We start from the raw sequence: 23336 nt of genomic DNA, 5'->3' as shown, positions 1-23336 counted from the left end.
GATAAAACCCACTTGATCATGGTGTATGATCCTTTTAATGTGTGTTGGATTCTGTTTGCTAGTATTTTGTTAAGGAGTTTTGCATCCACGTTCATCAGTGATGCCGGCCTGTAGTTTTCTTTTTTTGTGACATCTTTGTCTGCTTTTGGTATCAGGGTGATGGTGGTCTCATAGAATGAGTTTAGGATTGTTCCTCCCTCTGCTATATTTTGGAAGAGTTTGAGAAGGATAGGTGTTAGCTCTTCTCTAAATGTTTGACAGAATTTGCCTGTGAAGCCATCTGGTCCTGGACTTTGGTTTGTTGGAAGATTTTTAATCACAGTTTCAATTTCACTGCTTGTGATTGGCCTGTTTATATGTTCTATTTCTTCCTGATTCAGTCTCAGACGGTTGTGCTTTTCTAAGAATTTGTCCATTTCTTCCAGGTTGTCCATTTTATTGGCATATAGTTGCTCATAGTAATCTCTCATGATCCTTTGTATTTCTGCAGTGTCAGCTTTTACCTCCCTTTTTCATTTCTAATTCTGTTGATTTGAATCTTCTCCTTTGTTTTCTTGATGAGTCTGGCTAATGGTTTATCATTTTTGTTTATCTTCTCAAATAACCAGTTTTATTGATCTTTGCCATTGTTTCCTTCATTTCTTTTTCATTTTTTTCTGATCTGGTCTTTATGATTTCTTTCCTTCTGCTAACTTCAGTTTTTTTTTTTTGTTCTTCTTCTTTCTCTAATTGCTTTAGGTGTAAGGTTAGGTTGTTTATTTGAGATTTTTCTTGTTTCTTCAGGTAGGATTGCATTGCTATAAACTTCCCTCCTAGAATTGCTTTTGCTGCATCCCATAGGTTTTGGGTCGTTGTGTTTTCATTGTCATTTGCTTCTAGGTATGTTTTGATTTCCTCAGTGATCTGTTGATTATTTAGTGGTGTATTGTGTAGCCTCCATATGTTTGTAATTTTTACAGATTTTTTCCTGTAATTGATATGTAGTCTCATAGCATTGTGGTTGTAAAAGATACCTGATATGATTTCAATTTTCTTAAGTTTACCAAGGCTTGATTTGTGACCCGAGATATGATATATACTGGAGAATGTTCCATGAGTACTTGAGAAGAAAGTGTATTCTGTTGTTTTTGGATGGACTGTCCCATAAATATCGATTAAGTCCATCTTGTTTAATGTATCATTTAAAGCTTGTGTTTCCTTATATATTTTCATTTTGGATGATCTGTCCATTGGGGTGTTACAGTCCCCTACTATGATTGTGTTACTGTCGATTTCCCGTTTTATGGCTGTTAGTATTTGCCTTATGTATTGAGGTGCTCCTATGTTGGATGCATAAATATTTACAATTTACAATCTTCTTCTTGGATTGATCCCTTGATCATTACATAGTGTCCTTCTTTGTCTGTTGTAATAGTCTTTATTTTAATGTCTATTTTGTCTGATTTGAGAATTCCTACTCCAGCTTTCTTTTGATTTCCATTTGCATGGAATATCTTTTTCCATCCCCTCACTTTCAGTCTGTATGTGTCCCTAGGTCTGAAGTGGGTCTCTTGTAGACAGCATATATGTGGGTCTTGTTTTTGTATCCATTCAGCCAGTCTATGTCTTTTGGTTGGTGCATTTAATCCATTTACATTATCGATATGTAATAATCGATATGTGTATTCCTAGTTCCATTTTCTTAATTGTTTTGGGTTCATTTTTGTAGGTCTTTTCCTTCTCTTGTCTCTCCTGCCTAGAGAAGTTCCTTTAGCATTTGTTGTAAAGCTTAGGTTTGGTGGTGCTGAATTTTCTTACCTTTTGCTTGTCTGTAAAGGTTTTAATTTCTCCATCGAATCTGAATGAGATCCTTGCTGGGTAGAGTAATATTGGTTGTAGGTTTTTCCCTTTCCTCATTTTAAATATGTCATGCCACTCCCTCTGGCTTGTAGAGTTTCTGCTGAAAGATCAGCTGTTAACCTTATGGTGATGCCCTTGTATGTTATTTGTTGCTTTTCCCTTGCTGCTTTTAATATTTTTTTCTTTGTATTTAATTTTTGATAGTTTTATTAATATGTGTGTTGGCATGTTTCTCCTTGGATTTATCTCTGCACTCCCTGGACTTGATTGACTATTTTCTTGCCCATATTAAGGAAGTTTTCAACTATAATCCCTTCAAATATTTTCTCAGTCCCTTTCTTTTTCTCTTCTTCTTCTGGGACCCCTATAGTTCGAATGTTGGTGTCTTTAATGTTGTCGCAGAGGTCTCTGAGACTGTCCTCAATTCTTTTCATTCTTTTTTCTTTGTTCTGCTCTGTGATAGTTATTTTCACTATTTTATCTTCCAGATCACTTATCTGTTCTTATCCCTCAGTTATTCTGCTACTGATTCCTTCTAGAGAATTTTAAATTTCGTATATTGTGTTGTTCATCATTGTTTGTTTGCTCTTTAGTTCTTCTAGGTCCTTGTTAAACATTTCTTGTATTTTCTCCAATCTATTTCCAAGATTTTGGATCATCTTTACTATCATTACTCTGAATTCTTTTTCAGGTAGACTGCCTATTTCATCTTCATTTGTTAGGTCTGGTGGGTTTTTACCTTGCTCCTTCATCTGCTGCATATTTCTCTGTCTTCTCATTTTGCTTCACTTACTGTGTTTGGGGTCTCATTTTAACAGGCTGCAGGTTCATGTTCCCGTTGTTTTTGGTGTGTGCCCGCAGTGGGTAAGGTTGGTTCAGTGGGTTGTGTAGGCCCCCTGGTGGAGGGGACTGGTGCCTGTGTTCTGGTGGATGAGGCTGGATCTTGTCTTTCTGGTAGGCAGGACCATGTCCGGTGGCATGTTTAGGGGTGTCTGTGAACTCATTATGATTTTAGGCAGCCTCTCTGCTAATGGGTGGGGTTGTGTTTCTATTTTGCTAATTGTTTGGCATGGGGTGTCCAGCACTGTAGCCTGCTGATTGTTGAGTGGAGCTGGTTCTTAGTGTTGAGACAGAGGTCTCTGGAAGGGTTTCCACTGATTGATATTATGTTGGGCTGGGAGGTCTCTGGTGGACCAATGTCCTGAACTCGGCTCTCCTACTTCAGAGGCTGAGGCCTGACACCTGGCCAGAACACCAAGACCCTGTCAGCCACACATCTCAGCAGAAAAGGGAGAAAAAAAAGGAAAGGAAAAACAAATAAAGTTATTAAAATAAAAAATATTATTACAATAAAAAATATAAAACAAGTAATAAAGAAAAAAAGGAGAGAGCAACCAAAGCAATAAACATTCCACCAATAATAGCAAGCGCTAAAAACTATACTAAGATAAATATAAATACCAGAAACTAGTCAGTTGCATACAGCAGACCCCAAGTCTACAGTTGCTCCCAAAGTCCACCTCCTCAATTTGGGATGATTCATTGTCTATTCAGGTATTCCACAGGTGCAGGGTACATCAAGTTGATTGTAGAGATTTAATCCGCTGCTCCTGAGGCTGCAAGGAGAAATTTCCCTTTATCTTCTTTTTTCGCACAGCTCCTGGGGTTCAGTTTTGGATTAGTCCCCGCCTCTGCGTGTAGGTCGTCTGAGGCCATCTCTTCTTTTCCCAGACAGGACGGGGTTAAAGGAACAGCTGATTCGGGGACTCTGGCTCACTCAGGTGGGGGAGGGGGGAGGGAGGGGTACGGAATGCAGGGCAAGCCTTTGGCGGCAGAGGCTGGCGTGACGTTGCAACAGCCTGAGGCGTGCCATGTGTTCTCCCGGGAAATTTTTCCCTGGATCACGGGACCCTGGCAGTGGTGGGCTGCACAGGCTCCCGGGAGGGGAGGTGTGGAGAGTGACCTGTGCTCACCCACAGGTTTCTTGGTGGCGGCAGCAGCAGCCTTAGAGTCTCATGCCCGTCTCTGGGGTCCGCGCTGATAGCCGCAGCTCGCGCCTGTCTCTGGAGCTTGTTTAGGCGGTGCTCTGAATCTCCTCTCCTCGCGCACCCTGAAAAAATGGTCTCTTGCCTCTTAGGCGGTTCCAGACTTTTTCCTGGACTCCCTCCTGGCTAACTGTGGCTCACTAGCCCCCCTTCAGGCTGTGTTCACACAGCCAGCCCCAGTCCTCTCCCTGCGATCCGACCTCCGAAGCCTGAGCCTCAGCTCCCAGCCCCCGCCCGCCCCGACGGGTGAGCAGACAAACCTCTAGGGCTGATGAGTGCTGGTTGGCACCGATCCTCCGTGCGGGAATCTCTCCGCTTTGCCCTCCGCGCCCCTGTTGCTGCGGTTTCCTCTGTGGCTCCGAAGCTTCCCCCTCCGCTACCCGCAGTCTCCTCCCGCGAAGGGGCTTCTAGTGTGTGGAAACCTTTCCTCCTTCACAGCTCCCTCCCAGAGGTGCAGGTCCCGTCCCTATTCTTTTGTCTCTATTTTTTCTTTTGCCCTACCCCGGTATGTGGGGGAGTTTCTTGCCTTTTGGGAGGTCTAAGGTCTTCTGCCAGCGTTCAGTAGGTGTTCTGTAGGAATTGTTCCATGTGTAGATGTATTTTTGATGTATTTGTTGGGAAGAAGATGATCTCCACGTCTCACTCCTCCGCTGTCTTGAAGGTCCTCCTCCAAATCATTCTTCTTTTAAGTATTAGGTTGAACTCATCCTTTTGTCTTTATTTTTTCCCTTGCACTCCTGAGTTTGAATTTTGAGATTCTGTCAGTGATTGGTAGCTGGTATACACCAAGTTTGAAAGATAGGTTTATTCTTATGCGATGCCTACCATTGAGTAGCTTCCTGAGCAAGTAGGTCAATGCCTCTTCCACCTATATAATACAATGAAAGTAATCACCCTTCAAGGTTCTGCTCTAGTCAAAAATCAAGAAATGACATCACTATGGTTTCCAGGCCTGTTTCTTACATTTCAAAAGATAGACTTTTTAATAGTCTAAACTTTTTGCCTTTTGTCTTCTCCTCCAAAAACTCCAAGGGAATTATTGTTATTCTCCTCCTTCCTGATCCTGGAATTGCCTGGTTATGTTTGTTCACTAAGATAGGAAGAGATAAAAAGACTAAAAGTAATAAAAATGACCTGAGATCGTGAAAGTCAACCATCTTATATTTTTCTTATAACTTTCAGGCAAATGCCTCCGAAACATAGTTTTATGATCCCAACTCGAAGTATCCTTGGTTATTACCTTAATCCATTGCTGGCTCTGGAGTGGTAGATGAGAACTTTGTGAATGCCTCTGGTTTCATGACTTTAAGTGTTGAAAAAGGGTGTTCACTTACTACAACTCCACGTTTACTGAATGCCTGGGGATATGTACCTCCTACCCTCAGGGAGCTTAACCATCTCTCAGAGGAGATAGATACAAATAATTAAGATCTGTCTGTAAAAGTACACTAATGTTCTTCTAAAGAGAAGTGTTTGTTTGATCTTTTTGGCTGCTGGGATTTTCATTCTGTTGATTACGGTAATGAGTAGAGAGGAGAAATGTAGGTGCCAGAGGGAGCCAAATTGATTTATATAAGAAAGGACATGAAGCTACCAGTGGGAAAGAAAATAATAAATCTAGAAGGAAGGAGGAGGGAGCAAGGGGTGGGGGTAAGTTTGAAGGAATAGTAAGAGGAAATGTTTGGGGGACCAACTGCCATGATGACTGGGATTTTGGAGGGACAGATAGGTCCAATGAGAATGCAACTGCTCAGTCACAGGATGTGTGTAAATGTTTAGCTTTAGCTGGTACTGCTGTATAGTTCTCCAAAGTGATTACATGGTTGGCATCACCTGAGGTAGTACCAAGTGCTCTAGTTTCTCCACATCTTTGGAAACACCTAATGAGAACTTTGAGGAAGTCTTCTGGGCATCGTGTGATACAGTTTCCTCCTTTGCTGCCCCTTATGAGGCTTCAGAAAAGACCCCTCATTTGGAGTCAGAGTTATGTTGGATTCCTCACATTTGCTGTCAAGGGCAACAATCTCAGGTTCCCCTGGGTTTGAATCCTGGCTTCTCCAGGATTCTTACTAACTGTGTATTTTTAGGTGAGGGGTATATGTGTGTGTGTGTGTGTTTTGCCTTCTGAGCCTTTTATTCTTCATCTGCCGAGTGGGAACCATAGAATCATTACATAGGGTTTTTTATGAGGATTGATTGAAGTAGTGTACATGAAGCCCTTTGCACAGGGCCAGGCATACAATTAGTACTCAAGAAATGGTAGCCTGTGTTACTATTAACAGAAGTGAGAAAATTCCAAGGGGAAGTGTTAAACATAGGAAGGATGCAGTTGGGAGACCTGAGCCAGCTCTCCATAACCATCTGGATTTTCTCCTTTCATAGCTAACCCTTAAACTTTGGACGTTTGATTAAAAGAGGCAATAATTTCCTATTACCAAAGCCATGTGCTTTTTTTCTGCATCCAGGTAGGCAATTGTGACTTTTCAGGCATTGCATTTTCAGGCTTAGCTTGTATGAAGACATGAGTGTGTTAAAGCCATCCTTGTCACATGATATCATCAACCACCATCACTGAGTAATTTTAGAAGCAAGATTTACAGTAATTAGAAATCTCTCCTCAAAGGAGATTGGTAACGTGCAAGGTAGAAGAAGAATGAGGAGAAAAAGTTAAAAGCGAAAAAAGAAAAAAAGAAACCTATTTAATTTTATGGTTGATGCAACTTGTTACATGTGTGTCCTGCCAGAATAAATCGGATCATCTGATTTTCAAATTGCTAGGTCTACTGTTTCAGAAATAGAGGATGTAAATAATTCCAGTGCAGTCTCCTGGATCTGGACCTCTCTCATCCAGAACTGTTATCAGCATTAGCATAATTTATGGTGCTATCTAATAATGAAATCACTGAACACTGATTGTACAGCTTCTTAAAGCTATAATTATTGCTCATTAAGAATGGATTTCATATTGTTTGCTCCTGGCACATAACAAGTTATTGAAAGGGAAAAGTTGTCAGTAGGAGTTAGAAACCAGGGAAGACATTTTTTTTGGTTCCCGAATATTCTCCCTGACGAATCTGTCTGAGATTTTGTTTTTTGTAATAACAAAGACCAACTGGCTGCCCTAGATGCCATTTCGGATTTCTTCTTTTTTTTCTTATTTCTTCTTTAAGTGAAATAATTTTAGCTTCACATCGTTCTCTTTTTTCAGAGCATGAGGTGGTAAGCACTCAGTAAGTGTTTATAGACTGAATGAGAGTGTGAGAAAAGGAAGGAATGAAGACCAAAGCCACAACGGCAGCAAGTTACACTTGAGCTTTGTCCAGCAAACATTAACCCAAGAACTGCCCACTAAGCACACCCGAGAGCTGGCAGTGTTTCAGAGGTGTTGACCTTGGCATATTCATCTCAGAACATCTTAGAGTGCATTTTTAAAACTCATAGAAGAAATGCTTGACTTTTTCACTGTAAAAGAGTCAAACAAACAAACAAAAAGATTCAAACAATACTCAATACTGAGTAAAATGCGGGCACCTCTCTCCTCACTCTAGTTGATCCTCTTCCTGAGGTAAGGGCCATTAACAGTAGATGTCGCCTTTAAGCCCTTGTGTTCCTGGCGATGCTGAGAACTCATTGCCCAGGGTAACAGAGGGAAAAAAGTTTGCTTTTGTTGGCTAGCAAATCACTTCCAGATGGACCACGGTGCTGGGGAAGGTTTGGTCTTAACTCTGAAGATGGAGGTTTAGTTAGTGATTTCTATTAAATACAGTGGTTGGGGAGAATTATATACTTCAGCATGGGCAGGAATAGTAACAATTAACATTTTGCAAAACATAGGTGACTGGGGCTTCCCTGGTGGCGCAGTGGTTGAGAGTCCGCCTGCTGATGCAGGGGACACGGGTTCGTGCCCCGGTCCGGGAAGATCCCACATGCCGCGGAGCGGCTGGGCCCGTGAGCCATGGCCGCTGAGCCTGCGTGTCCGAAGCCTGTGCTCCGCAACGGGAGAGGCCACAACAGTGAGAGGCCTGCGTACCGCAAAACAAACAAACAAACAAACAAAAACCATAGGTGACTGTCAGTATGTTCCTGCTTCTGGGAATGGGGAAAGAGGCTTATCCATGAAGATTTGAGTTCGTTATGAACAGTGCCTTTAGTTTGTGATGTCATCAACTTCAATGGAATGTAGCTTGGCCTTGAGATTGGTATATTTTATTTGACCTTCATAGATTGAATGTGACTTCTATGTTTGTCAATTAATCCAGCCTGATGATTTATTCAGGGCCAGGGCAGATTTTGTAGCCTGGCTTTTTCATACACAGTTCTAGCTTCCATAGTTTTTTTTGGCATGGAACCTGAAAGAGCTAGAGAAATCAAATGAGTATTTCTTTAATAGATTCTTTTCCTTACTTGTTGGTAACTGTGCTTTCTTTTCCTTAACTATCCTCTTATCTAGGGCCTTCTAGTCCTTGAGAGTACAGGGAAAATGTCAGATATGCGGAAATAAAGAAAACCTTATTCTTTCACTGGAAAATTTCAAACTTTAGTTAAACTGTAGAAATGTTTAAATTGCCTTCCAATTTCTGAAAGAAATTGGTTTCCTTTGACGCTTAACGAGATAAACTGCAATTCGATTCAAGTCATTTTTCTGCCTCTCCTTGTTGACAGTCTGAGCTCCGTTTTTTTGGTTTCCTCTCGCTTTCTGACTGACTTCAAGATTACATCTAATCTTTTTATTCTATCTTGCACGAATGCAGCCTGCAATGTGTTGTGACAAAGAGCCAGACCTCCTATTAGCATATATTTATACGTTGCCGCACGCAAAGGGGTGCCCGGGGATTATTAAACCAAGCTGGAGCTCTGAAGGCACCTAAAAGGCATCAGATTCACCCCTCCCCATAGAAAACCATCTAACCTGACTGTCTACCCACATGGGGACCTAATTGTTTGGAGAGAAGGATAAATGAGAGGAACCATAGAGAGCAGTTGTGGATGAAGTTAGTATGTTGGAGGAATGATCAGATAATCACAGGCATGGGAGGCATGAGAGATGATTATTGTCCTTGAAGGATCTGGAGATACCTTGGAGACGCCTTGGAGGAAATTTAAGGGCCATTCTGGGAATCAGTTGAGACATGATCAAGTTAGCCTGCTGAGGAAGGGACTGGACCACGGAGGGGTCTGGGCAGAGGTTTGAAAATAGCTAGGCTAGAGGTATTCATGATTCAGAGTATGAATTCAGAAGGCCAGATGCCAGGAGATGAAGACAGAGACTAGGATTTCAAGACACCATCTCTTCTGAGGTGACTTGAAAAGAGGTGACAGGCAATATCTCTTCAGGTTCTATTTGTTTTTCCATAAATAGATATCAACAGAGCAAACTCTGAACAATATTTTGACACATGCCTACATATTCTTTGGTGTTCTAGTTTTCTTTCAGTGAGTAAAATGTGCGCACCTCATTTAGAGGTTAGAACGGCTAACCTCTCTCTGTCTGCTATCAAAACTGGTAATGATCTGACATTAGTCATTCACACGTGGGTTTGACCTAATTTCCTCTTATGCTTAGCATCCCACAGCACTTCTATTTTAAGCCTCTTTTTTCTAATTGTAGAAAGACAGGCTTTGTCTCCTCTGAAAGAAATTTTGAGCATTAGTAATAAGTGAAAGAGACCATTTTGGGGAAGGGAAGCCATTCTAGTTATTTCTATGCTAGGGGATTGGTCCAGGAGAGAAAGTATTTTTCTCTCTCAATTTCCCAATTGTTCTTGTACCCCTAGGATGACGAGTGCCAGTGACTGTTCTTGGGAATTGCCGAGTTTTGAGAAGATTTTCGTTATGATGGACATCTCACAGTCTTGTACACATTTGTCTTTTCTAATTGTCTATGAGCACTATGGGGACAGAGACAGTGTCTTGTTCACCTGTGTTTTTCCATTGATAGCTGGTGTTCAATACACAGTTTTTGAGCTGCACATCACAGGCATCACAGTTAATCTCAACTTCGCACCTTTAAATATTTCAGCCTTTGGGATAGGAAGTTAGGTTCAGGGTGCTGTTGAGTATATGCCTGGAACATACTGGGGTGGGCTTAGCCTCATTTTTTCTGTTTCTCCAGCTTCTTGGAGCTGACCCTCTTCATTCTGGGCCTCAGAGCCTGGGGCAGCTGTCTCCCAGCCCATGCCTGCTTGGCACTAGGGAGACTCTTACTGCTGTCTGCCTTTCTCTGGCATCTATGACTTGGGCTGGCAAGTGTCCCTTATCTGGCCCTTTCCTTTCTCCTCTGTGATAAGATTCAGGACATAGGCTGGGCGTAGGCAACACTCCAAGAAGGGCAGAGAAACTACTTTGGGTCTGGCCTAAGTAGGTCTGAATAACTTATGAAAAGGGAAGTCACACAGTGTTAGAAATCATTACTTTATTTCCCTTTGTATACATCTCCCCAGGAAACCACAGTGCTGGAGATGTGGCTGGGATAAAGCAGGATTTAGAAAAACTAAAAACGTGATTTGACTATATATAATGCATATTTATCAGGCACATATTTCCAGGCAGGAGAGAAATGATTAGGTAGATGACTAGATATGCCTGATTTCCTTTAAGTCTGTATTCGTGGAAATTAAAACTCAAAATGTATGTGAATAGTGACTTTTAAGTAAGAAGACAAATTTTATAAGTCATGTTTGAACATTAAACTTATTAGAAATTTGGGGAATGGTGTAGGGAGAGATCAGAAGATGAGAAGACACTTAAGTTTTTGCTCATGGAGAGGATATAAATATAGACATTGTTAGGGAAACTGAGTATAAGTATGGATCTTAATGATTTAGGGCAATTACCACAACAATAGCTATGGGATTATGATGTTTAAACCAGCAATATAAAATGTAAACTATTTAAAGGAGACCAAGGGATAAGAAAAAACGAGTAAAAAGCATGGTAAATAGTACCAAATAAGACAGCAAAGTGAGTGTCAGTGTAAAATAACCACAATATATATAAGTGAGTTAATGTGACCAATCAAAAGTCAGAAAGTCATATTTTTAAAAAACCAAAGATTTAGATGTGTGATATGTATAAGACTTAAAAGTCTTAAGAACAAAATTATACAGAAAAAAATAAAGGAATGGAAAAAGATACACCAGGCATATATGAAGCAAAGAAATCAGAGGTAGAACTTGGCATATAAGAGAAAATGGAATTTAAGGTGAAAAACCTAAGTGACAGTAAGGGGCATTGTATTGATATATTAGTAAAAAAGATATAACAATCATGAATATATATGATACTAACAATTAGATCTCAAAATATAAAAGGCAGCAATGTCAGCTGTTGACCTAAGAGAAGAAAAAGACGAATCAACAGATACGGTTGGAACTTAAAACAATCCTCTTGGAAACTGATAGAGCAAACAGATAAAATAAATAAGAAAAGATACATGACAATCATATATAATATATTCTTTTCAGGCCTGTGTGATTTAAATAAAAAAGGAAGTTAAATAAATTCCAAAGGCTCAACTTCCTAAGACTATATTCTTTGACTATGATGTGATAAAACTGGAAATTAATAACAAAAGGAAAGCTAACTACCTACTTACCTACCTACCTAACTAACCTGAGTGGTGGAAATGAAAAATTATACCTAAAATTTGCTCAAAGATTTTATGCGTAAAAACAAATTCAAGAACTTTTTTTTTTTTTTTCCCTGTATTAAGCCTATGTCAATGTATCTTTTCATTCAGTCTCCGGTGAATTTGTTTTCTGATGTAGGTGGTGGAAGGTTCTATAATGAATTAAGTAATTACAATTGAAAAAATTCCTCTCTCTCATTTAGATATAACTTACATAGTTAGATAGAAAAATGTGGGAAAATATGAGAAAATAGAGAACATAAGGCATATCCTTAACTGAGGGTGATTTAACTTTGACATGATGATTGGAAATGTAGAACAAGTGGAGCTGCATCCTAATCTGGGAGTATTTTCTTAAAGAAGCTTCCTGAGGACCACAATATTCACACCAGCAGCCATGTGGAGCGTCAAGGCGTCAAGAGGAAGATGGTAATTCATAGATATATGTGGCTCTTTCCAAAGAGCCTTTACGAGAACCCAAGAAATAGGGTAAGGCTAGAATTCCAGGTATTTTGCATTGTGAAAGGTCATTGATGTCATCTGTATTTGCCTCCAGGCTGATGTGGCCAGGGTAACCATGGGTTACTTACTGAATTGAAACTTTTTTACCTAGGAAATCTGGGCTAATGATAATTGTTGGCATAACAGGTATAGTGGGTTGGGTTTCCTGGAAAGCCAACTCTGAGATGGAGATTAGCGTGTGAGAGGTTTTTAGAGAGTGCTCTTGGGGTCAACGCTTGGAGAAGGGAAGGGGAGGGGAGGGAAGGAAGAGAAAGAAGCAGGATCAATCAGAGGCAGAAGCTAGGTTGCAATGAAGCCTCAGTAGAGCGGATACAATAAGGGAAGTTTTGAAGCTGGGATAACCCTTTTGAGTTGAGTTAGACTTTATATCTCACAACAACCAGTCATCCAACAAGACTGTGCTGAAAGAGTGCATCAACTTGTGTGAGGCGGCTCTTTTCAGACAGGCAATTCCCATGGAGATAACAAGGGATAAGAAATCCTTCATTCCTGAAGGAGGATATGAATGCTAAATCACAGTGTCTTTCATCATAGTGGTGTAATTTTGTTTGAAGCTATTTTTTTGTTTGTTTAAAAAAGCAAAGGGTTGGAAGAAAATTCTGGGTCCAGTATGCTGTTGAGGGTGAAATCCTTCCCAGCCTAACACTTGCTCTTACTATGGGCATGCTTTAGGGGAAATGGCTCTATAAACATGAATTGATATAATACAGTATTTGTCTTTCTCTGTCTGATATATTTCACTTAGCATAATGCTCTCTAAGTCTATCCATGTTGCTGCAAATAGCTAAATTTCATTCTTTTTTATGGCTGAGCAGTATTCCATTGTATATATATACCCCATCTTCTTTATCCATTCATCTGGTGATGTACTGTTAGGTTGCTTCCATATCTTGGCAACTGTAAATAATGCTGCTATGAAGATTGGAGTGTATCTATTGTTTTGAATTAGTGTTTTTGTTTTTTTCAGATATATACCCAGGAGTGGAATTGCTGGGTCATATGGTACTTCTATTTTTAGTGTTTTGAGAAACCTCCATACTATTTCCCACAGTGGCTGCACCAATTTACATTCCCACCAACAGTGCACGAAGTTTCCCTTTTCTCCACATCTTTGCCAACTTTTGTTATTTGTGTTCTTTTTGGTGATAGCTATTCAGACATCGGGGCATTTTATACTTTAAACATTATCAAGGTGATCGAAGAGTAATTTTCAGCAGGAAAGTAGTAGTGTAGGACATGGGTTCTAGGGCTACACTGTCTGGGCTTCAATACCAGCTTCTCTTCTTGTTGGCTATGTGGTCTTGGGCATGGGGCTTAACCCCTCTGGTCCTTAGTTTCCTTGTCTATAAAGTTGGGTTGATAATAATACCTCATGGGTTTTTTGTTGAGAATTGAATGAAGTAACCCTGTAAAATCACTTTAGAACAGGCAGTAGTCTCCCCTTATCCACAGGGGATACGTTCCAAGACCCTCCAGTGGATCCTTGAAACCACAGATAGTACCAAACCTTTTATATACTGTGTTTTTTCCTATATATACAAACCTATGATAAAGTTTAATTTATAAATTAGGCACAGTAAGAGATTAACAACAATAATGAATAATAAAATAGAAAAATTATAATAATATACCGTAATAAAAGTTATGTGAGTGTGGTCTCTCCCAAAATATTTTATCGTATTGTACTCTTCTCCTTGTGATGATGTGAAATGATAAAATGCCTACGTGATGAGGTGAAGTGAGATGAATGACGTAGGCATTGTGACGTAGTGTTAGGCTACTATTGACCTTCTGATGATATGTCAGAAGGAAGATCATCTGCTCTGGGTGATCGTGGATCATGCAGCCGTGACGATGTTGATGGTTGGGGATCCTGGGCAGGATGGAGCAGGCCAGTGTGAGATTTCACCATGTTGCACAGAATAGTGTGCAGTTGAAAACTTATGAATTGTTTATTTCCGGCATTTTACATTTAATATTTTTTGTACTGTGGTTGACCTTGGGTAACTGAAATTGCAGAAAGCAAAACCATGGATATGGGCGGGGAGTGTTGTAATAAGTACTTGAAAAATACTAGCTGTTATTTACTTTCCCTGTGGGGGCCACAGTCTCTGTCCCCTGGGCTTTCCATCTTGACAGATACTTTTAGTATCACATAGAAAGCAATGATACTTTTAATATCACACAGAAAGCTCCTGAGAAAGCTCACTCAGGCATCAGGGTTAGAACTTTCTTGGCTAATGCCTTCTTTGCCCATCATCGAAGCAAGGGTACAGAGGTGACCATATATTCTTACTTTCTGTATATGCATTTTCTAACACAAGTAATTTCCCTGTTAATAATCTTCATATACAATTTATCTCTCCATGTAAGGATTATTTCTACTTTTGATGGGATCATTTCAAAGTTCTGTAGATAAAAAGGTGGGATCATTTCCATGTATAGATTTCCCCCCCAAATATCTCCCTGCCTCACTCATCTTGATTATCTTGGATGATGAATCTTTAATTTAAAAAAAGGCAGGAATTAGAGGTAAGGACCCCCATGCTAGACCAAATTTGTCCCTGATATTTTCCGCTTGATCATCCCTCACCTTTATTCCTGTCTCCCAGTCTCTCTTCTCTTTCTTCCTATTTCTCAACAAGGAGGAAAAAGAGCCAAGATGGAAAGCAGGCTGGGAAACTACAAAGGGTGGGATTCATTTTCTTCAACTCAGAAGCAGAGGAGAATGAAAGACTTTAAAAAAATAGGCACGGGAGTTGCTGATCTTGACCTCATTTGGCCTGAAACCTTGAAGCCGAGAATATGTGCAAAAACATATTTCAGTTTTGAGTGATAACTTTATACTTGTTTTTTTAAAAAAAAAATACAGCAGGTTTTTATTATCTATTTTATTTTATTTTTTAAATTAATTTATTTTATTTTTGGCTGTGTTGGGTCCTCGTTTCTGTGCGTGGGCTCTCTCTAGTTGCGGTGAGCGGGGTCCACTCTTCATCGCGGTGCGCGGGCCTCTCACTGTCGCGGCCTCTCTTGTTGTGGAGCACAAGCTCCAGACGCACAGGCTCAGTAGTTGTGGCTCACGGGCCTAGTTGCTCCGCAGCATGTGGGATTTTCCCAGACCAGGGCTCGAACTCGTGTCCCCTGCATTGGCAGGCAGTTGCAGAAAGCAAAACCATGGATATGGGCGGGGAGTGTTGTAATAAGTACTTGAAAAATACTAGCTGTTATTTACTTTCCCTGTGGGGGCCACAGTCTCTGTCCCCTGGGCTTTCCATCTTGACAGATACTTTTAGTATCACATAGAAAGCAATGATACTTTTAATATCACACAGAAAGCTCCTGAGAAAGCTCACTCAGGCATCAGGGTTAGAACTTTCTTGGCTAATGCCTTCTTTGCCCATCATCGAAGCAAGGGTACAGAGGTGACCATATATTCTTACTTTCTGTATATGCATTTTCTAACACAAGTAATTTCCCTGTTAATAATCTTCATATACAATTTATCTCTCCATGTAAGGATTATTTCTACTTTTGATGGGATCATTTCAAAGTTCTGTAGATAAAAAGGTGGGATCATTTCCATGTATAGATTTCCCCCCCAAATATCTCCCTGCCTCACTCATCTTGATTATCTTGGATGATGAATCTTTAATTTAAAAAAAGGCAGGAATTAGAGGTAAGGACCCCCATGCTAGACCAAATTTGTCCCTGATATTTTCCGCTTGATCATCCCTCACCTTTATTCCTGTCTCCCAGTCTCTCTTCTCTTTCTTCCTATTTCTCAACAAGGAGGAAAAAGAGCCAAGATGGAAAGCAGGCTGGGAAACTACAAAGGGTGGGATTCATTTTCTTCAACTCAGAAGCAGAGGAGAATGAAAGACTTTAAAAAAATAGGCACGGGAGTTGCTGATCTTGACCTCATTTGGCCTGAAACCTTGAAGCCGAGAATATGTGCAAAAACATATTTCAGTTTTGAGTGATAACTTTATACTTGTTTTTTTAAAAAAAAAATACAGCAGGTTTTTATTATCTATTTTATTTTATTTTTTAAATTAATTTATTTTATTTTTGGCTGTGTTGGGTCCTCGTTTCTGTGCGTGGGCTCTCTCTAGTTGCGGTGAGCGGGGTCCACTCTTCATCGCGGTGCGCGGGCCTCTCACTGTCGCGGCCTCTCTTGTTGTGGAGCACAAGCTCCAGACGCACAGGCTCAGTAGTTGTGGCTCACGGGCCTAGTTGCTCCGCAGCATGTGGGATTTTCCCAGACCAGGGCTCGAACTCGTGTCCCCTGCATTGGCAGGCAGACTCTCAACCACTGTGCCACCAGGGAAGCCCCTAGTTATCTGTTTTATACATAATTGTGTATATATGTCAATCCAAATCTCCCAATTCATCCCACCACTACCAACACCTCCCGCACTGCTTTCCCCCCTTGATGTCTGTACGTTTGTTCTCTACATCTGTATCTCTGTTTCTGTCTTGCATATCGGTTCATCTGTATCATTTTTCTAGATTCCACATACATGCGTTAATATATGATGTTTGTTTTTCTCTTTCTGACTCACTTCAGTCTGTATGACAGACTCTAGATCCATCCACGACTCTACAAATGACCCAATTTTATTCCTTTTTATGGCTGAGTAATATTCCATTGAATATATGTATCACATCTTCTTTATCCATTCGTCTGTCGATGGGCATTTACGTTGCTTCCATGACCTGGTTATTGTAAATAGTGCTTCAGTGAACATTGGGGTGCATGTGTTTTTTTGAATTATGGTTTTCTCTGGGTATATGCCCAGTAATGGGATTGCTGGGTCATATGGTAATTCTATTTTTAGTTTTTCAAGGAACCTCCATACTGTTCGCCATAGTGGCTATATCAATTTGCATTCCCACCAGCAGTGCAAGAGGGTTCCCTTTACTCCACACCCTCTCCTGCATTTGTTGTTTGTAGATTTTCTGATGATGCCCGTTCTAACTGGTGTGAGGTGATACCTCATTGTAGTTTTGATTTGCATTTCTCAAATAATTAGTGATGTTGAGCATTTTTTCATGTGCCTCTTGGCCATCTGTATGTCTTCTTTGGAGAAATGTCTATTTAGGTCTTCTGCCCATTTTTGGATTGGGTTGTTTGTTTTTTTAATACTGAGCTGCATGAACTGTTTATATATTTTGGAGATTAATCCTTTGTCCGTTGATTCATTTGCAAATATTTTCTCCCATTCTGAGGGTTGTCTTTTCGTCTTGTTTATGGTTTCCTTTGCTGTGCAGAAGCTAAGTTTCATTAGGTCCCATTTGATTGTCTTTGTTTTTATTTCCATTGTTCTAGGAGGTGGGTCAAAAAGATCTTGCTGTGATTTATGCCGAAGAGTGTTCTTCCTATATTTTCCTCTAAGAGTTTTATAGTGTCTGGTCTTACATTCAGGTCTTTAATCCATTTTGAGTTTATTTTTGTGTATGGTGCTAGGGAGTGTTCTAATTTCATTCTTTTACATGAAGCTGTCCAGTTTTCCCAGCACCACGTATTGAAGAGACTGTCTTTTCTCCATTGTATATCTTTGCCTCCTTTGTCATAGATTAGTTGACCATAGGTGTGTGGCTTTATCTCTGGGCTTTCTATCTTGTTCCACTGATCTATATCTCTGTTTTTGTGGCAGCACCATATTATTTTGATTACTATAGCTTTGTAGTATAGTCTGAAGTCAGGGAGTCTGATTCCTCCAGCTCTGTTTTTTTCCTTCAAGATTACTTTGGCTATTCGGGGTCTTTTGTGTCTCCATACAAATTTTAAGATTTTTTGTTCTAGTTCTGTAAAACAAAATGCAATTGATAATTTGATAGGGATTGCATTGAATCTGTAGATTGCTTTCGGTAGTATAGTCATTTTCACAGTATCGATTCTTCCAATCCAGGAACATGTAACTTCTCTCCATCTGTTTGTGTCATCTTTGATTTCTTTCATGAGTGTCCTATAGTTTTCTGAGTACAGGTCTTTTACCTCCTTAGGTAGGTTTATTCCTAGGTATTTTATTCTTTTTGTTGCAGTGATGAATGGGGTTCTTTCCGTAATTTCTCTTTCTGATTTTTGTTGGTGGTGCATAGGAATGCCAGAGATTTCTGTGCATTAATTTTGTATCCTGCAACCTTACCAAATTCATTGCTTAGTTCTAGTAGTTTTCTGGTGGCATCTTTAGGATTTTCTATGTATAGTATCATGTCATCAGAAAACAGTGACAGACAGTTTTACTTCTTTTCCAATTTGTATTACTTTTATTTCTTTCTCTTCCCTGATTGCCGTGGCTAGGAATTCCAAAACTATGTTGAATACGAGTGACCTGAGTGGACATTTTTGTCTTGGTCCTGATCTTAGTGGAAGTGCTTTCAGTTTTTCACCATTGAGTATGATGCTTGCTGTGGTTTTGTCATATATGGCCTTTATTATGTTGAGGCAGGTTCCCTCTATGCCCACTTTCTGGAGAGTTTTTATCATAAATGAGTGTTGAATTTTGTCAAAAGCTTTTTCTCCATCTATTGAGATGATCATATGTTTTTTTTTTCTTTTTTAACATCTTTATTGGATTATAATTGCTTTATAATGGTGTGTTAGTTTCTGCTTTATAACAAAGTGAATCAACTATACATATACATATATACCCATATCTCCTCCATCCTGTGTCTCCCTCCCATCCTCCCTATCCTACCCCTCTAGGTGGTCACAAAGCACTGAGCTGATCTCCCTGTGCCATGTGGCTGCTTCTCACTAGCTATCTATTTTACATTTAGTAGTGCATATATGTCCATGCTACTCTCTCATTTTGTCCCAGCTTATCCTTCCCCCTCCCCATGTCCTCAAGTCCATTCTCTACGTCTGCATCTAGGTTCTTCCTGTCCTGTCTCTAGGTTCTTCAGAACCATTTTTTTTTTTTTTATAGATTCCATGTATCTGTGTTAGCATACGGTTTTTGTTTTTCTCTTTCTGACTTACTTCACTCTGTATGACCAACTCTAGGTCCAGCCACCTCACTACAAATAGCTCAGTTTTGGGCTTCCCTGGTGGCGCAGTGGTTGGGAGTCCGCCTGCCGATGCAGGGGACACGGGTTCGTGCCCCGGTCCGGGAGGATCCCATGTGCTGCGGAGCAGCTGGGCCCGTGAGCCATGACCACTGAGCCTGCGTGTCCGGAGTCTGTGCTCCACAACGGGAGAGGCCACAGCAGTTAGAGGCCCACGTACCACAAAAACAAAACAAAACAAAACAAATAGCTCAGTTTCGTTTCTTTTTATGGCTGAGTAATATTCCACTGTATGTATGTACCACATCTTCTTTATCTATTCATCTGTCGATGAACACTTAGGTTGCTTCCATGTCCTGGCTATTGTAAATAGTGCTGCAATGAACATTGTGATATATGACTCTTTTTGAATTATAGTTTTCTCAGGGTATATGCCCAGTAGTGGGATTGCTGGGTCATATGGTAGTTCTGTTTGTAGTTTTTTAAGGAACCTCCATACTCTTCTCCATAGTGGCTGTATCAATTTACATTCCCACCAACAGTGCAAGAGGGTTCCCTTTTCTCCACACCCTCTCCAACATTTATTATTTGTAGATGTTTTGATGGTGGCCATTCTGACCGGTGTGAGGTGATACCTCATTGTAGTTTTGATTTGCATTTCTATAATAATTAGTGATGTTGAGCATCCTTTCACGTGTTTGTTGGCAATCTGTATATCTTCTTTGGAGAAATGTCTATTTAGGCCTTCTGCACATTTTTGGATTGGGTTGTGTTGAGCTGCATGAGCTGCTTGTATATTTTAGAGATTAATCCATGCTTCATTTGCAAATATTTTCTCCCATTCTGAGGGTTGTCCTTTCATCTTGTTTATGGTTTCCTTTGCTGTGTAAAAGGTTTTAAGTTTCATTAGGTCCCATTTGTTTATTTTTGTTTTTATTTCCATTTCTCTAGTAGATGGGTCAAAAAGGATCTTGCTGTGATTTATGTCATAGAGTGTTCTGCCTACGTTTTTCGCTAAGAGTTTTATAGTGTCTGGCTTTACATTTGGGTCTTTAATCCATTTTGAGTTTATTTTTGTGTATGGTGTTAGGGAGTGCTCTAATTTCATTCTTTTACATGTAGCTGTTCAATTTTCCCAGCATCACTTATTGAAGAGGCTGTCTTTTCTCCATTTTATATTCTTGCCTCTTTTATCAAAGGTAAGGTGACCATATGTGCATGGGTTTATCTCTGTGCTTTCTATCCTGTTGCATTACACAATATATCTGTTTTTGTGCCAGTGCCATACTGTCTTGATTGCCGTGGCTTTGTAGTATAGTCTGAAGTCCGGGAGCCTGATTCCTCCAGCTCTGTTTTTCTTTCCCAAGATTGCTTTGGCTATTCAGGGTCTTTTGTGTTTCCATACAAATTGTGAAATTTTTTGTTCTAGTTCTGTGAAAAATTCCATTGGTAGTTTGATAGCGATTGCATTGAGTCTGTAGACTGCTTTGGGTACTATAGTCATTTTCACAATGTTGATTCTTCCAGTCCAAGAACATGGTCTATCTCTCCATCTGTTTTTTATCATCTTTAATTTCTTTCATCAGTGTCTTACAGTTTTCTGCATACAGGTCTTTTGTCTCCTTAGGTAGGTTTATTCCTAGGTATTTTATTCTTTTTGTTGCAATGGTAAGTGGGAGTGCGTTTCCTTACTTTTTCTTTCAGATTTTTCATCATTAGTGTATAGGAATGCAAGAGATTTCTGTGTATTAATTTGTATGCTGCTACTTTACCAGATTCATTGATTAGTAGTTTTCTGGTAGCATCTTTAGGATTCTCTATGTATAGTATAATGTCATCTGCAAACAGTGAAAGTTTTACTTCTTCTTTTCCGATTTGGATCCCTTTTATTGCTTTTTCTTTTATGACTGCTGTGGCTAAAACTTCCAAAACTATGTTGAATAATAGTGGTGAGGGTGGGCAACCTTGTCTTGTTCCTGATCTTAGAGGAAATGGTTTCAGTTTCTCACCATTGAGAAGATGTTGGCTGTGGGTATGTCACATGTGGCCTTTATTATGTTGAGGTAAGTTCCCCGTTTGCCTACTTTCTGGAGGGTTTTTATCATAAATGGGTGTTGAATTTTGTCAAAAGCTTTTTCTGCATTTATTGAGCTGATCATATGGTTTTTCTCTTTCAGTTTGTTAATATGGTGTATCACATTTATTGATTTATATATATTGAAGAATCCTTGCATTCCTGGGATAAACCCCACTTGATCATGGTGTATGATCCTTTTAATGTGCTGTTGGATTCTGTTTGCCAGTATTTTGTTGAGGATTTTTGCATCTGTGTTCATCAGTGACATTGGCCTGTAGTTTTCTTTCTTAGTGATATCTTTGTCTGCTTTTGGTATCAGGGTGATGGTGACCTTATAGAATGAGTTCGAGAGTGTTCCTCCCTCTGCTATATTTTGGAAGAGTTTGAGAAGGATAGGTATTAGCTCTTCTCTAAATGTTTGGTAGAATTTGCCTGTGAAGCCATCTGGTCCTGGGCTTTTGTTTGTTGGAAGATTTTTAATCACAGTCTCAATTTCAGTGCTTGTGATTGGTCTGTTCAGATTTTCTGTCTCTTCATGGTTCACTCTTGGAAGCTTGTAGTTTTCTAAGAATTTGTCCATTTCTTCCAGGTTGTCCATTTTATTGGCATAATGTTCATAGTAATCTCTCATGATCCTTTGTATTTCTGCAGTTTCAGTTGTTACTTCTCCTTTTTCATTTCTAATTCTATTGATTTGAGTCTTCTCCCTTGTTTTCTTGATGAGTCTGGCTAATGGTTTATCAATTTTATCATCTCAAAGAACCAGCTTTTAATTTTATTGATCTTTGCTATTGTTTCTTTCATTTCTTTTTATTTCTGATCTGATCTTTAAGATTTATTTCCTTTTGCTAACTTTGGGTTTTTTTTTCATTCTCTAATTGTTTTAGGTGTAAGGTTAGGTTGTTTATGTGAGGTGTTTCTTGTTTCTTGAGGTAGGATTGTATTGCTATAAACTTCCCTCTTAGAACTGCTTTTGCTGCATTCCATAGGTTTTGGGTCGTCGTGTTTTCATTGTTGTTTTTTTCCAGGGATTTTTTGATTTCCTCTTTGATTTCTTCAGTGATCTCTTATTTCGTAGTGTATTGTTTAACCTGCATGTTTTTGTAATTTTTACAGATTTTTTCCTGTAATTGATATGTAGTCTCAGAGCATTGTGGTCCGAAAAATTACCTGATATGATTTCAGTGTTATTAAATTTACCAAGGCTTGATTTGTGACCCGAGATATGATCTATCATGGAGAATGTTCCATGAGCACTTGAGAAGAAAGTGTATTCTGTTGTTTTTGGATGGAATGTCCTATAAATATCAATTAAATCCATCTAGTTTAGTGTATCATTTAAAGCTTGTGTTTCCTTATTTATTTTCATTTTGGATGATCTGTCCATTGGTGAAAGTGGGGTGGTAAAGTCCCCTACTATGATTGTGTTACAGTCGATTTCCCCTTTTATGGCTGTTAGCATTTGCCTAATGTATTGAGGTGCTCCTATGTTAGGTGCATAAATATTTACAATTGTTATATCTTCTTCTTGGATTGATCCCTTGATCATTACATAGTGTCCTTCTTTGTCTGTTGTAATAGTCTTTATTTTAAAGTCTATCTTGTCTGATATGAGAATTGCTCCTCCAGCTTTCTTTTGATTTCCATTTGCATGGAATATCTTTTTCTGTCCCCTTACTTTCAGTCTGTATGTTTCCCTAGGTCTGAAGTGTGTCTCTTGTAGACAGCATATATACGGGTCTTGCTTTTGTATCCATTCAGGGAGCCTGTGTCTTTTGGTTGGAGCATTTAATCCATTTACATTTAAGGTAGTTATCAGTATGTGTGTTCCTTACCAGTTTCTTAATTGTTTTGGGTTTGTTATTGTAGGTCTTTTCCTTGTCTTGTGTTTCCCACCTAGAGAAGTTTCTTTAGCATTTGTTTCAAAGCTGGTTTGGTGGTGCTGAGCTCTCTTAGCTTTTGCTTGTCTCTAAATGTTTAAATTTCTCCATTGAATCTGAATGACATCCTTGTTGGGTAGAGTATTCTTGGTTTTAGGTTTTTCCCTTTCATCACTTTAAATATGTCCTGCCACTCCCTTCTGGCTTGCAGAGTTTCTGCTGAAAGATTAGCTGTTAACCTTATGGGGATTCCTTTGAATGTTATTTGTTGTTTTTCCCTTGCTGCTTTTAATATTTTTTCTTTGTATTTAATTCTTGTCAGTTTGATTAATATG

Source organism: Neophocaena asiaeorientalis, unplaced genomic scaffold (assembly GCF_003031525.2).
Source record: "Neophocaena asiaeorientalis asiaeorientalis breed wild unplaced genomic scaffold, Neophocaena_asiaeorientalis_V1.1 scaffold83, whole genome shotgun sequence".
Classification (NCBI taxonomy): Eukaryota; Metazoa; Chordata; class Mammalia; order Artiodactyla; family Phocoenidae; genus Neophocaena; species Neophocaena asiaeorientalis.
This window is presented reverse-complemented; position numbering follows the sequence as displayed.